The sequence below is a fragment of the Glandiceps talaboti genome, chromosome 1 (assembly GCF_964340395.1).
Source record: "Glandiceps talaboti chromosome 1, keGlaTala1.1, whole genome shotgun sequence".
Classification (NCBI taxonomy): Eukaryota; Metazoa; Hemichordata; class Enteropneusta; family Spengelidae; genus Glandiceps; species Glandiceps talaboti.
Window position 1 is genome coordinate 5233701 of NC_135549.1, and position 13148 is coordinate 5246848.

Genomic DNA, 13148 nt, shown 5'->3' on the forward strand with positions numbered 1-13148 from the left:
GTTTATAAGTTTATAAACCCTGTAATACATGTACACTTTCAAGACTTATTATTATAGTATATTTTGTTTCATTACAACTGAATTAAATATTAATTGTAAAGTGTAATGCTGTGTAGTGTCCTGTGTTTGATCGTATGTTGTTTCGACTGGAAGTTGTGGGGAAAGGATTTAATTGTGCGCTATTTGGCTTCTCTAAATTTTCGGTTCGTAACACATCGACCTCTTTCTTCAAGGTCAAATGGCCAAATATTAACAGTAGTGTGTATGTACCCCCCTGAGACTAGGATGCTAACAAATGTCACAGTGACTGCATACACGCATTATACTGTTTCATGACATTTGGCCGATTGGCGACGATATTTATTGTAAAAACGTATATTTTGCGCGCTACCTCTGGAAGCTTACTAGATAGTGATCTCATTAAAGTGTTATCTGTAAAGAGTTGAAAAAAGAGACCTTGACGTTTGACCTTGACCTCTATATAGAAGGTCAAGTAGCCAACAATCATCTTATTGCACATGGGCCAACTTCAACCAAACCTGATATACTACTGTATCAGACATACAGTAGTGACCTTCTATGACCCGATTGGTGGCCATATTTGTCATAAAAATTCAGAATTATATGTAGTACGTGTGTGTCGCGGATTTTAATTACATTTTGTGAATGCTCTGCTTTCGTGGAATTGGCACAAGATTTCTATCAATATAGTGCTAGGTGACATTTACTAGCTGGCATATTATCAACACTAATCTGAACTTTGATAAGAGGTCAGCGTCTGAGTTTAAGCAACTAGGAGTAATACATTGTAAATAGAATATCATCAAACTAAACATCAATCATTTTGTGACATAATGTTGTCAAACCATACACCGAGTTCTGAGAAGATAACACATGACCCAACACGTTCGTCGGCAATGCAGCGGCACGCTAAGCTACTACACCACTCCCTTGAGTTTGCATGCTGTTGAATCTGTCGAAAGGTAATTTGATATTTTTATTATTTTTCATTCAAGTTTATTTCGGCATGGGTTTGAAACCTTTGGTGCTACATGAATTTGGTTACGATCCAATAGTGATGCACTGTTCGCCATCGGGTAAGGCCACGTTTTGACCTGGTTTCAATCATATCAAAATAAAATCAACATCACTTCTCACAGACTAAATGTGTTGTCGTGGCTACTACATGAGATAGTTCAGCACAAGCACATACAAGTTACACGTACTACTCAGATCGTATTCTCGTGACAAATGTATCATGCAGGCATTCTTTCCAACTTTTAAAAATTGACGCCTCGCCATAGTGTCCCAACAGGTTTCGTCTCAATCAGATTTGTAAGTTGTCATAGCTAAGTGTTGGAGAGGCCAAGCGTAGTGAGTGAGTGATGCAGGGTTGGTAGGAGACTCTTAGTGTGCTATATAAACCTGCTACACCGAAGTCAGTTTTACTTGACTTACTCTGTAAAATAACCCCTAAAAGTTTAAAAGTATTTGAACATATAATATGTTAGTGATATGATTCCAAATTAAGACTCATTCAAATGTGTTAATCTTGATTTATATAGCATACTTATTGGTATAAACATATACATGTATATATCGACGACACGATACTAATTAAATGGCGTAGATAAATGTGTGCCATCTCAATACATGTTCGGTGCATTTATAGCGTATCATGTTGAAGTTTGAAGAGAAATCCCAGCAGTAAATTTTATTCACACATCTTGCTCACCATCGACGGTTACTAGCTACATAAAAATACACTTCCTGACAATAAAAAGTATTACTACGGAGTTGAGAATTAAACTACATGCTATGTAGTGTCTAAATTACAGAATTATCATTCGTGTTCAGAAAACTTTATTACTTTACCAACCACGACAATCACCGATTTTGTCATGATGGTGAACTCTATAATTGTTTACAGAATTCGTTTGTCCCCAACCTATGTTTTGAAGGTTTGTCTTTAAATCTAGACGTCGCCTGTTTTGATTAATTAATGGTGGTGTTGCTGTCAGTAGCCTCTTGACTAGATATAGCTACAGTCGCTAAGTTAGAGGGTACTTTCAACTTGTTAATTTTGTTTGGTTCGGTAGTTTACCCTCTTATCCCGAGGGCTATAATCCTCTTGGTAAATCATTGAACAGACTCGAAGGGGTCTGCTAATTCATCATCCCAATGTTGATGGCAAGCATTTACATGTAAATTCATATGTGTACAAGTGTCTTGCCCTTCGTATTCAGTAACTGATGTCAACTTGTTAATCGGTGATGCTTCAGTTGCTGATTGCTAAAGATGGCGGTCGGTTAGTCTGGCAGCACCAAGGAATGTTGATTCGTTAGTGCTTTCGTCAACTTCAAACAACTACAACATCGTAAAAACTTCAATTTGTTATAATTCATGCTATTGATAGAATAACTTTTGACATTGTGATTTCGAAAATTTCACCATGTTTTCGACGTTTTACCTTGCCAGTTTTAATTTTTTAGCGCATCATGAACCGAGTGCTGGCATCCGTTCGTCAGTCAGTTTCTTGGTATTTCTAATTTTCTTCTAATGAAAAAATCTATAGTTTGTCAAAGAAATACTAGCAGTCACTGCTCTTGACAAACGTCCTGTCGTTGATGAAATGTTTCCTCCCTGAAAGACTGTGGTGTGATTTTACTGATCTCAATATATTGGTAGTAGTAGTAGTAGTAGTAGTAGTAGTAGTGACGGCAGTTGTCGCAACGCCGATTACATTCTGTAAAGTGAATGAACAGTTCAGTAGTGCTGCTGTATCCCCCTCACTTCATAAAATCAATGCGCGTTCACCGTAATTTTGAGAATATTTTAGTTTAAAAATGTATTTCTCTTCCATGCCACGTCATCTCGGACTCGCCTATCGGCTCGGAGGGATACGGCCGACATGAGAGAAATCATTCGTCCTCGATGACGTAGCACTCATTCAGAATACCGGGAGATTATATATAAATGTTAGTCTGGTATTATCTTCAGGCCTAGGTTTATGTTATGACTGATACTTGTTAACATGGCAACTGGAAACCCAAACTATGTTAAAGACTTTCTATATGCAGCTGAAAAGGGACATGTTGACAAATTTATAGAGGCCTTCCAGAAAGCTGAAAATGAAAAGCCTGTCAATAACACCGATAAAGAAAAAGCACTGCGAAAGGCCATTGAAAATGGACATATTGGTAAGTATTTCATTTAGAACACGCCAAGTGAATGAAAAGTCTTTTAAGAACACTTGTGTAAACAGCTGAAATATGTACATTACATTTATAGCCATCTTCAATAATAACACATTATGACTATGATATCTAACTCTCCGTCATAAAACTACCAAAGTCAGTATATAAAGGAATTATTTAATAGTTTGTTGCGTCAGTCAGTCTTTTAAACAACAATGATGAGCTCATTCGGACTTGAAGATTTGCAAAATTGGGTTTGATAAACAGTCAACAAGCCATTTAGTCTACGTTAATTCCGACGTTTCAACCTCAAGGTTGGGAGGTCTTCGTCAGGGTCCAACAATAATAATGAAATTCACTTAAGCGAGGTGAGTATTAACGTGGTGTCGTATTCCTTCATCATTTTTCTGACGGCTTACATGTCGTCATCGTGCGCCATTTTTGTGGTATATTCGTATACACTGATACCACGTCCATGGTACCCGTTATATGGCGACCCCTGGTGCTGAGATTTGCTTTGTGTCCGACAAACGGTGGATGGTATCTTTGATGAAGCGGACTATAAGTTGCAGATGGTAATAAAAAAGCTGGTCATAGGGTCGCAAGTGAGTTGCAATGTAGGACGATTGGACGAAGAGGTGGATTGCCTTTATGAACTTTGCCAGACACGAGTGGGAAGACCATATAAGTGTCAATGGTTTGGGTCTTTAATATTTATTAAGGAGTAATGTCTCCTTCTTCATATTTTCAAGCATGTTTTTGTTGTTTTTGCGAAACCCACCAATGACACAGTATATATTGTAAATCATTTTGAATACTCAAGACATTATGACAACGATATATATCCCTCTGTCATCTGCCGTAAAGAACCTTTTCGAAACTCATAAGTTAGATCGCCCTTAATAAACGATTAACCTGATTGGCTGCCATCGACAACTCAATGCCCAATGGGGTACATCGTTGTTTTGACTTTGTTTGAACCTTCCGTTATCTGTAAGGTTTATAAAAAAACTGAGAATATTTTAAATTAAGCCTTGCTTATATTATATTCCTGATATCAGTTGATGTCTAAAGATATTAGAAATAAAGATGGTGCCTAAAAACACATTTAAAATATTGTTTCGTGTTAAGCTTGTTGTTTGATCAAATAATAAATTGACGCTAGCTTTTCTTATTTTGATTTCATTTCAGAAATTATCAACTTTCTTCTATCATCAGTTAAAGATGTATATATTGGTGACTGCCTATTTTATGCAATAGACAACAACTTCTTAGAGGCCGTACGATTGCTTTTGACATGTAAAAAGGTAAAAACGTATTTGAGGACATTTTTTAAAATCATTTTTCTAGCTACTTCCAATGTAAAGAGTGACCATATCTGAAACGTTTTACGAAAGATGGTCTTTTCCTAAAAGAAAGAAGGTCTTGACTTTGATAAATATTCCTATTGTATCAAAACTGTCTCAAAATACACGAGGGAGGATTCGATATATTGAATTTGGTACGTTTCAATTGTTCCCTTTTAGAATGAAAACAAGAACGAGGAGACTGCATTTGTCGATAAAAGTGTATCCAAAGAAAACAACGAATTTCGCGAGTACACAACCCCGATTATGTTGGCTGCACATCATGACAACTACGATATTCTGAACGTAAGGATAACATGGCCGCAGTTATTTTCGATTGCCATCATCAGATCTAGAAATGAAAATGGTTCGCATAGAGTATAGCATATCACTTTAAAATGTTGATGGCACATAGTGAACACAAATCAACAAACCTTAAAAACGGACAATAGAAGACATATGGTTTCATTTGAATTGAATTGTTCATACATCTACCAGGTGTGCCAAATGAGCAGCTGGCATGGTAATGATCAGTAAATCACCCAAAGGTCGAATAATCCGTATACATGCGTCTTAAATTTACCGTAGTCAAAGGTCCATATTTCGGAGAACAAAATTCTGAGAAGGGTACATGTTTGGGTGGCACATCCCTGTCTAAAATGTATCCGAAATATGTACTTTGAGGATTGTGATGAGGACAGCAGACAATACTCCTAATGGGTATATTGAGCTACACAATTCGGCGGTTTTCCAGAGACAACATACATACTGGTATTTCATTAAAACGATTACTTTGTACATACAGAAGTTAATTCATATCATATCAATAACATATTGGGTAATGGATATCTAAAGCCTGAACATTACGATTTGTCTTTCAGTTACTATGGGAGAATGGATCAACAGAAGTAAAAGATTATACAAAACACAATTTTGACAAGCACACCATACAGCGGTCTATAGGCATGTTAAATGTATATAAGGCACTTGCTAGTCCTGCATATATTTGCCTTACAGAGCTTGAGAAAAATGACAGAAATGACATAAAGGAAAACAGACCAAAAACAACTACCGATCATATTGAGGAAAGCGTAAGTAAAACCGAATCTTGCTGAAATTTAACATAAATTGCACATACTAGAAACACGAAAGCATTACCTAGAGCTTTCCACTACCAGCCAGCACCTGTAGCCAAAGCTTGTAGTACCCTTATTTACTGCCACTGGGTGGCGTATAGTACATGTAGTAGCAGATCATACTGTAATTGATCGTGGTTAGGCTGGGATCTGAATTAAACGTTGGGGAGACATGGGGGGGGGGCGAAATTGAGGGTCAAAGCAAAGGGGGCATGGAAGTTCTGGTGGTCTGAAGGGTGGGGGGGGGGGGCTCCCGAAATATTTTGTTCATGATTTGAACCAAATGAAACCTTAGGAGCGGTCCTTTACCGAGTAAATTAAAAAAAATTATCGCGGCTTTGCCGCAATTACCTATACAACCTATATTTAGGATTGGGTTAGGTGACAGCCATGTAAATGTATTTGTGTACGTGTATGCCTTCCTCTGTCCGTCTATCTTCTCTCTCTCTCTCTCTCTCTCTCTCTCTCTCTCTCTCTCTCTCTCTCTCTCTCTCTCTCTCTCTCTCTCTCTCTCTCTCTCTCTCTCTCTCTCTCTCTCCAAATTTGGGTATTGGAGACAATTTTCTCTCTATGATGACTTCCGATAAATTAATATGTATGGTTTGAAATTTTATGCCAGTAAATGGCCTCCTACATGTTCTTATTTTTAAAAAAATGTGCTTACCCATACCCTCCTCACTAGCTATCATGGGGATGCTGTTTCTGCCTGGAATTAAGATTGAAAGAGAAAATTCTGCTAGCTAAGTATTCCAAGTGCAGGTTACAGTCTAATGTGAGACCTTTTTTGCAAAGCCCACTTCTATTTGTAAAGAAATCTCTCCCATGTTATGTATGGACGCTGAAGTTGATTTCCACTTTTAGTTTACAGTGTGTAATGTAGTGTACCATACTGTTTATCTCTAAAGGGGAACGAGAGGGGGGTATGTACTGTATAATTACACGTTAATATATGTGCAGTCGGGAGGGGGCCACACAATTTATAGGGTTCATTTCGGGGGGGGGGGGGGGGGCATGGAATTTTGTGAGACCGCGAAGGGGGGCTACGACAATTTGACCAAACTAATTTCTCCCCAAGCCCCCCCCCCCCGTACATTCTGACCCCAGCCTTAAGTAGCAATTGGCAGCAACACATGATTGACAATATAATCTCGTTAGTTTGCTTTGTTATTTGTTTTTGTTCAATGAACGTCTTGAATTGATTTCAAAAATAACTTAGCTGTTGTTGAATTATGTCCATGCTATACATATCATATAGGCTTGTTACAGTCTCTGTGTGTATGTGTGTGTGTGTGTGTGTGTGTGTGTGTGTGTGTGTGTAAACCAATGTGTCTGTGTTTGTGATGTCTAAATTGAATGTTTCATGGGGAATGGTTTTATTTCTCGAATACATACTATAAAAGTAAAAGTAAACATGGGAAATAACATCCACGTTGTTGTTATTCAGACAAACGATAAAATTACCATTGATATCACAATAATTCAGGAAGAAGAGGAGAAAGGGCAGAAGAAGGAGGATGGCCCGCAGGTGAAGGAGAAAAAGAAAAAGACCATGGCGACGACAAAGAAGACGAGTGAAGACAAGGAGAGCAAAAGAAGAGACCCCTTCGAAAGGGCTTTTGTGGTAAACATGTACAGGATTTGCAGTCACTCTTACGATAACAAGGTTTTGTTTATTAATGTGTTTATGCCAAAGATCATTTTTGTACATGTTAAATGTTAGCTTGCAATTATATTAATGCACTTTGTTGGACAAATTTAACTAGTGTATACTTGCAGCATTCTAAATAATTTTCCATTGTAGCAGATATTATTATAAATAATGTGACACCAGGATATAAAACTTATTGGAAACTGCTAATTAAAATCATACTGTCAACAGTTAGGCCTGATATTCATATGCATCGTGAAGAATTCGGCTTACCCGTATGTTTTCTAATTTCAGTTATCAAGCGAACTGAAAGATGTAAGCTCAAAGGAATACGAATTTCGAGAACAGTACTTCAAACTAAGTACTCAGTGTGAACAATTTGCTGCAGATTTGTTGCAACAAACGCGTAATACAGAAGAGCTAGAATGTGTTCTTGCCCATGGTACTAAACTGAGTAAGAAAGATGCCGATAGCAAGGAAATACCAGCAAAGGTCCTGTACGCCGTGGAAAACGAACAGAAAAAGGTATAAAAAAATAATTTATGACATTTTTTTACGACCGTACTAGATTTTCATGACTATTAATATTGCAGCAGATTTATTATAATCTCAACCCAGATACGTATGTAAGTTGTATGCACTCACTCTCTTGCCAATATGTTTGGCGAATACCCGTAGTAAATTGTATTAAGTATTATTACACTCGTGTAACATGTGAAACTGATATCTAGATGACAGCGATGTAAAGAAAACAGCGGCATAAAATATGTGATCATGTGAGTGCGTGTCTGTGTCTGTGTCTGTGTCCGTGTCTGTGTCCATGTCCGTGTCTGTGCCTGTGTCTGCTTCTGTGTCTGTATCTGTGTCTGTGTCTGTGTCCGTGTCTATGTCCATGTCCGTGTCCGTGCCTGTGTCCGCTTCTGTGTCTGTGTCTGTGTCTGTGCCTGTGTCTGTGCCTGTGTCTGTGTCTGTGTCTGTGTCCGTGTCCGCGTAGAGTGATTTTAAAGTGGCCATGTGAATGAGGACAGGGTATCTATTTTGTATTTAGAAAACAATTTGCTTCACACTTGAAAAATCAATATGTAACAACGTATGCCAAGTCCTTGTTTGTAACTCAATAAACTGCAAAAGATTGATAAATGTATGAACTATATGATGACATGTTAAACTATAATTAGATTTTTGTGGCGACTGACGAGAAGATTTACAATTCAACATCAAAGAGATAGTGTGTCTAGCCAGACAAAAACGGTAGCAATATGCCGCAATAATAGTGAGATTTTTGTCAAGCCAGGCGACGTTTTGTTTCAGGGGTTTATTTTCCGTGTAAATACCCAATCCTCATCCACATGGCCAGTCTAAAAGGTTATGTTTATGTGACAGTAATGCTTAACTATGTGCATTGGATTCAAGTCGTAGTATAATATTGACGATGGTTTTTCGTTGTTTTTATCCTACACAGTTCGTTGCCCATCCTCATTGTCAGCAAGAGTTGATCAAAAAATGGTATGGTGAATCGTTCCTCAAGAATTGGCGGGATTCCAACACTCTCCGTAATCTACTAATATCTTTATCTCTCATGTTGCTATTTCCCATTCTATCCATTATCTACTTCTTCGTACCGTATGGCACTTTTGGCAAATTTATGACAACACCGTAAGTATTGGAAAGAGATGCTATTGTATACTTAGGTTGGTTATTTGTCTACTGTTACAAACGAAACACCAATAACACTTGGGAATGTTTTTTTTTTAAACTTATATCCTTGTACTTGTACCTGACTTCATGGACGGTGTCTCTGAACCCTGCTGCTTTTAGTTGATAAAAGTGAATTAACAACACAATACTTTTTTAAGACCATGCAACTGACTACAGGCGTGCGTGATGTGGAGTCAGCGGATCGAATATATATCTGTCGAACCGCCACTCTGACGTGACCGAGTGACGTGACATGATGTTAAATTTTCCAGGCTGATAGTAGGGCGCAGGCTGCAGGCTGGTAGTAGGGCGCCCTCTTTCGCCTATTATATAAAGAATATATGCCTTGCATATTTCATTCAGGATATACTGTTACCAATATGCGAGCACAATAAATAGTAAAAGAAAAAATAGTAAAGCAATCTGTTTAAGAAAAGTAACAAATTGTAATTTAATTTCAAATTTAAGGTTTCTGTCTTTAAAAAAGAGCTGGTTAATAATGTTCAATAAAATGTGTTTCAATGAAATATATTTTGGGTATCACTAACGAATTCTAAATTCCCATTCCACAGGTATGTCAAGTTTTTAATGCATACTGCATCGTATCTGTTCTTCATTTTGCTGCTATTTTTGACGACGGTAGATTTCAGTGTTACCAATGTTGGCAATGATTACTACTACCAACTGTTGATACGTCGGTTGGAAAGTCAACAGCGTGGAGCTCCATTGACTGTATGGGAAATCCTTGTCTTTATTTGGATAATTGGTGAGTCTGTACTATAAAGCATTTCAATATCTGACAAACTTCATAATTTGTCGGCTTAGTTGTGGGTAAAACAGATAAATATGTAATGAGTAAGTCAAAAAATTATCAAAATCAAATTTGTCAGATATTGAAATGCTATAGTAAGAGTGGATATGTGCAAGCCCTTCAGTCAAACTGTATTCCTTGATGTGACCAGCGTATTTCAATTTGACAATAGGGCTGCTAAACGGCTATTAGCAGTTTGAATTTATGTATCTGGATGCACTTGGCCTGAACAAATATGAATATGAGAAAGTTATATATTCAAAGCTGGAATGTGTGTCTACGATGGAGACCCATCCATCTGAAATTAAGATAAATTGGTTTTAAGTAGATGCATAATACAACTGAGCAACTTCATCAATTAAATTGGAATTTATATTATCAGGCAGTATTAGTAGACTAAGTAATTCCATAAGATAATATTGAAGCATTTTTCTTTATGTTATCAAGGTATGACCTGGCGGGAGATCAAGGAAATGTGGATTGAAGGTTTGAAAGTTTACGTTGGTGATCACTGGAATAAAGTTGACTGTATACAGCTACTGTTGTATTGGTGCTGGATTGCTCTGAGAGCATGGGCTAGTATCCAGGTAGCGTATAGAAGATATAAGAATCTATAAATTCTCCGTTGTATTATTGTATGATATTGTTATTACCATCCGGGTAACGAAAGCTCAATGGAAACCCTGGTCATGCTCTTTAAATAATTCAAACTGTCATATTTAACAAGTTCATGTTCGTTTTTGTCCAATAAGGAAATAAAATGAGGATTATAGTGTTGTGTAAAGTAATATATATACATGTAAGTTGAATGGTATGCATTGGGATGTACCGTTTACATAATTATTAAAAGTAGAATCGTCAAAATGAATTGGTAATTTTTTCATGTAATTGATTATGTTAGGTGGCCCAAGAAAGAGAAGCAGAGATGGTCAATGTAACACATGCCCAGTTGAATGGACCTGTCAGTTATTTAGATAATTACGTAGGCGTTGGTAATATTCATGACATTGGTATACTAAATCTATCAGATGCAAAGGCCACTCCTGGACGACATAGGAGTACTGCACTTCCCTTCAGGTATGCTCTGGTGACTATATTTACTTACATTTACGTATACATTGCGATTGTAAATATTCAACATTAGGCATGATAATGACATATTATTAACATGAATGATTCTGACTATAAACACACACATACATCTAACATTTCCATCTTGAAAATGCGTAAAGACGTATTTTAAGAGCAGGTCATCCTAAAATGGGGATCAGTACCTTCTGATATTTAACTCTGTCTGACTGATCGTTTTCTTTTGTCCTTCGTCTCCTCACAGAAATCTAACCGTTCTGAACGATGTATTTTTGTCGCACACGGTTCCAGGCATTAACGAAAGCTATCTCGGCTATGGTATTCAACTGATTGTAGACCATGTATCCCGTGAACACAATGAAACTCGTGCCTTCACCGAAGAACTCGTGTACGGTGTTACCGAACTGATCCTAAAGAATATTTCTGAGTACATGGATGTTTTAGAATTTCCAACAGAATGTGAGGAATCGCTTTCGAACGTAACTCAAGCACTGACCGAACTCACAAATATCATCGAATTTCTAATTCCAACTGAAGCTCCAACTATTCCCGAGGAGTTACCCACAGAATCACAGTATGATGACGTATCCTATTCGTCACCAAGGAGTGACTGGGATTCGTGGGAACCCACTCTGATTGCAGACTGTGTCATTGCATGTGCCAATGTAATCAGTGTGGTTAGGTTTCTTCGAGTTATGGTAATCAACGAACACGTGGGACCAATGCAAATATCGTTCAGTAAAATGATTGCAGACGTTATCCTCTTTCTGGTGATGTTTAGTGTGATATGGATAGCATTTGCTCTAGGAATGACACAAATCTACTGGTCCTATGCAGCAGACGAAGAAATCAACTGTCGGGAAAATGGTGGTACTCATCACGAATGTAGTAAACATCCATACGGAGAGTGAGGGACACTTAAGTTTCCTAAAGAATGAGATTGTGTGTTATATAGTAAATCTGACTCCTCGTATCTTCTGCAGTGAATTAGCACAAATAGGATACACAATATATAAGAAGGCTAGAAAAGTATAACGTGAAGGAAATATCTAATTAATTGAAAGAATTCAAAGGACATTCAATAAGTTGTAGTACAATGTAATATTTATGGTTCTTCTGGCCTATTAGGCCTGCTACATAAGACACCAAATGGTTCGTTCATTATTGAACAATTACCAGGTTAGATGTAGCATAATTGATTAATATTGAGCATGTATGGTTTATTTGTCTTGCAGTATTTCTAACTCCATGGCAACCTTATTTTGGTCTCTGTTTGGATTGGTCGACTTGGATACTCTAGAAGTTGAAGCTGACCATGCATCAACTGAGTTTTTTGGAGAACTGCTTTACGCCCTCTATCACTTATCAGCTATAATCATTCTACTAAATTTGCTGATTGCCTTCATGGGCACTACCTATGATTACGTCTCTGTAAGTCTAAAGCTCTTATACTAGTATTCCTTCGAGATGAGAAATCGTTCATGTAGTTATTTCGCCATTTTAACATGTGTAACAAAACATGCTCACATTGACATTATTTCGTTTGGGATCCATTTCTTATTGTTATAAGTATCCGATGAAGCCGTGCTAATGTATGTGTAGTAGATTATTCTGGTAGCAGCCTGAGTAACTGTATATTGCATTAGGACATGTAGCCTCCTTCAGATTCCAATGATTTTAATGAATGAAGTGAAAGTAAGAGTGACATACATAAGTGTTGAATGATACAGTTAAACTATAAATGAGGTGCAAATGAATTGAGTGAAAATGAAACAAAGGGGAAAATGAGCAAAGTTCACTGCTTGAAAAGACTACAATTTGCGTTAGTCTTCCTACAACAAATCTCTTCAGTAGTTCATATATTTTCCTTACATGGCGGTAATACTTATATTAATAGTTATCTGTAAAACTGTATAACTTGGTGCAGAGTGTTGTAGTTAGCTCAATCAAAAATCATGTCTAACTTAGTGAATGTTACGTCCTCAATATTTATACCAAATTCATTTTTTTCCTCAGAACAACGCCGACGAGGAATGGAAATTCTTTCGGTCGCAGATGTGGATGGATTATTTTAGACGAGGAGCTACTCTACCTGCCCCGTTCAATGTGATACCAAGTCCGAAAACCATATACAAATTCCTGGAGCGCATCTATTACAATGTATGCTGCCGTAAGAAAGGAAAGAGAGAAATTGAGGTAATAAAGCCATCTATATAATTATCC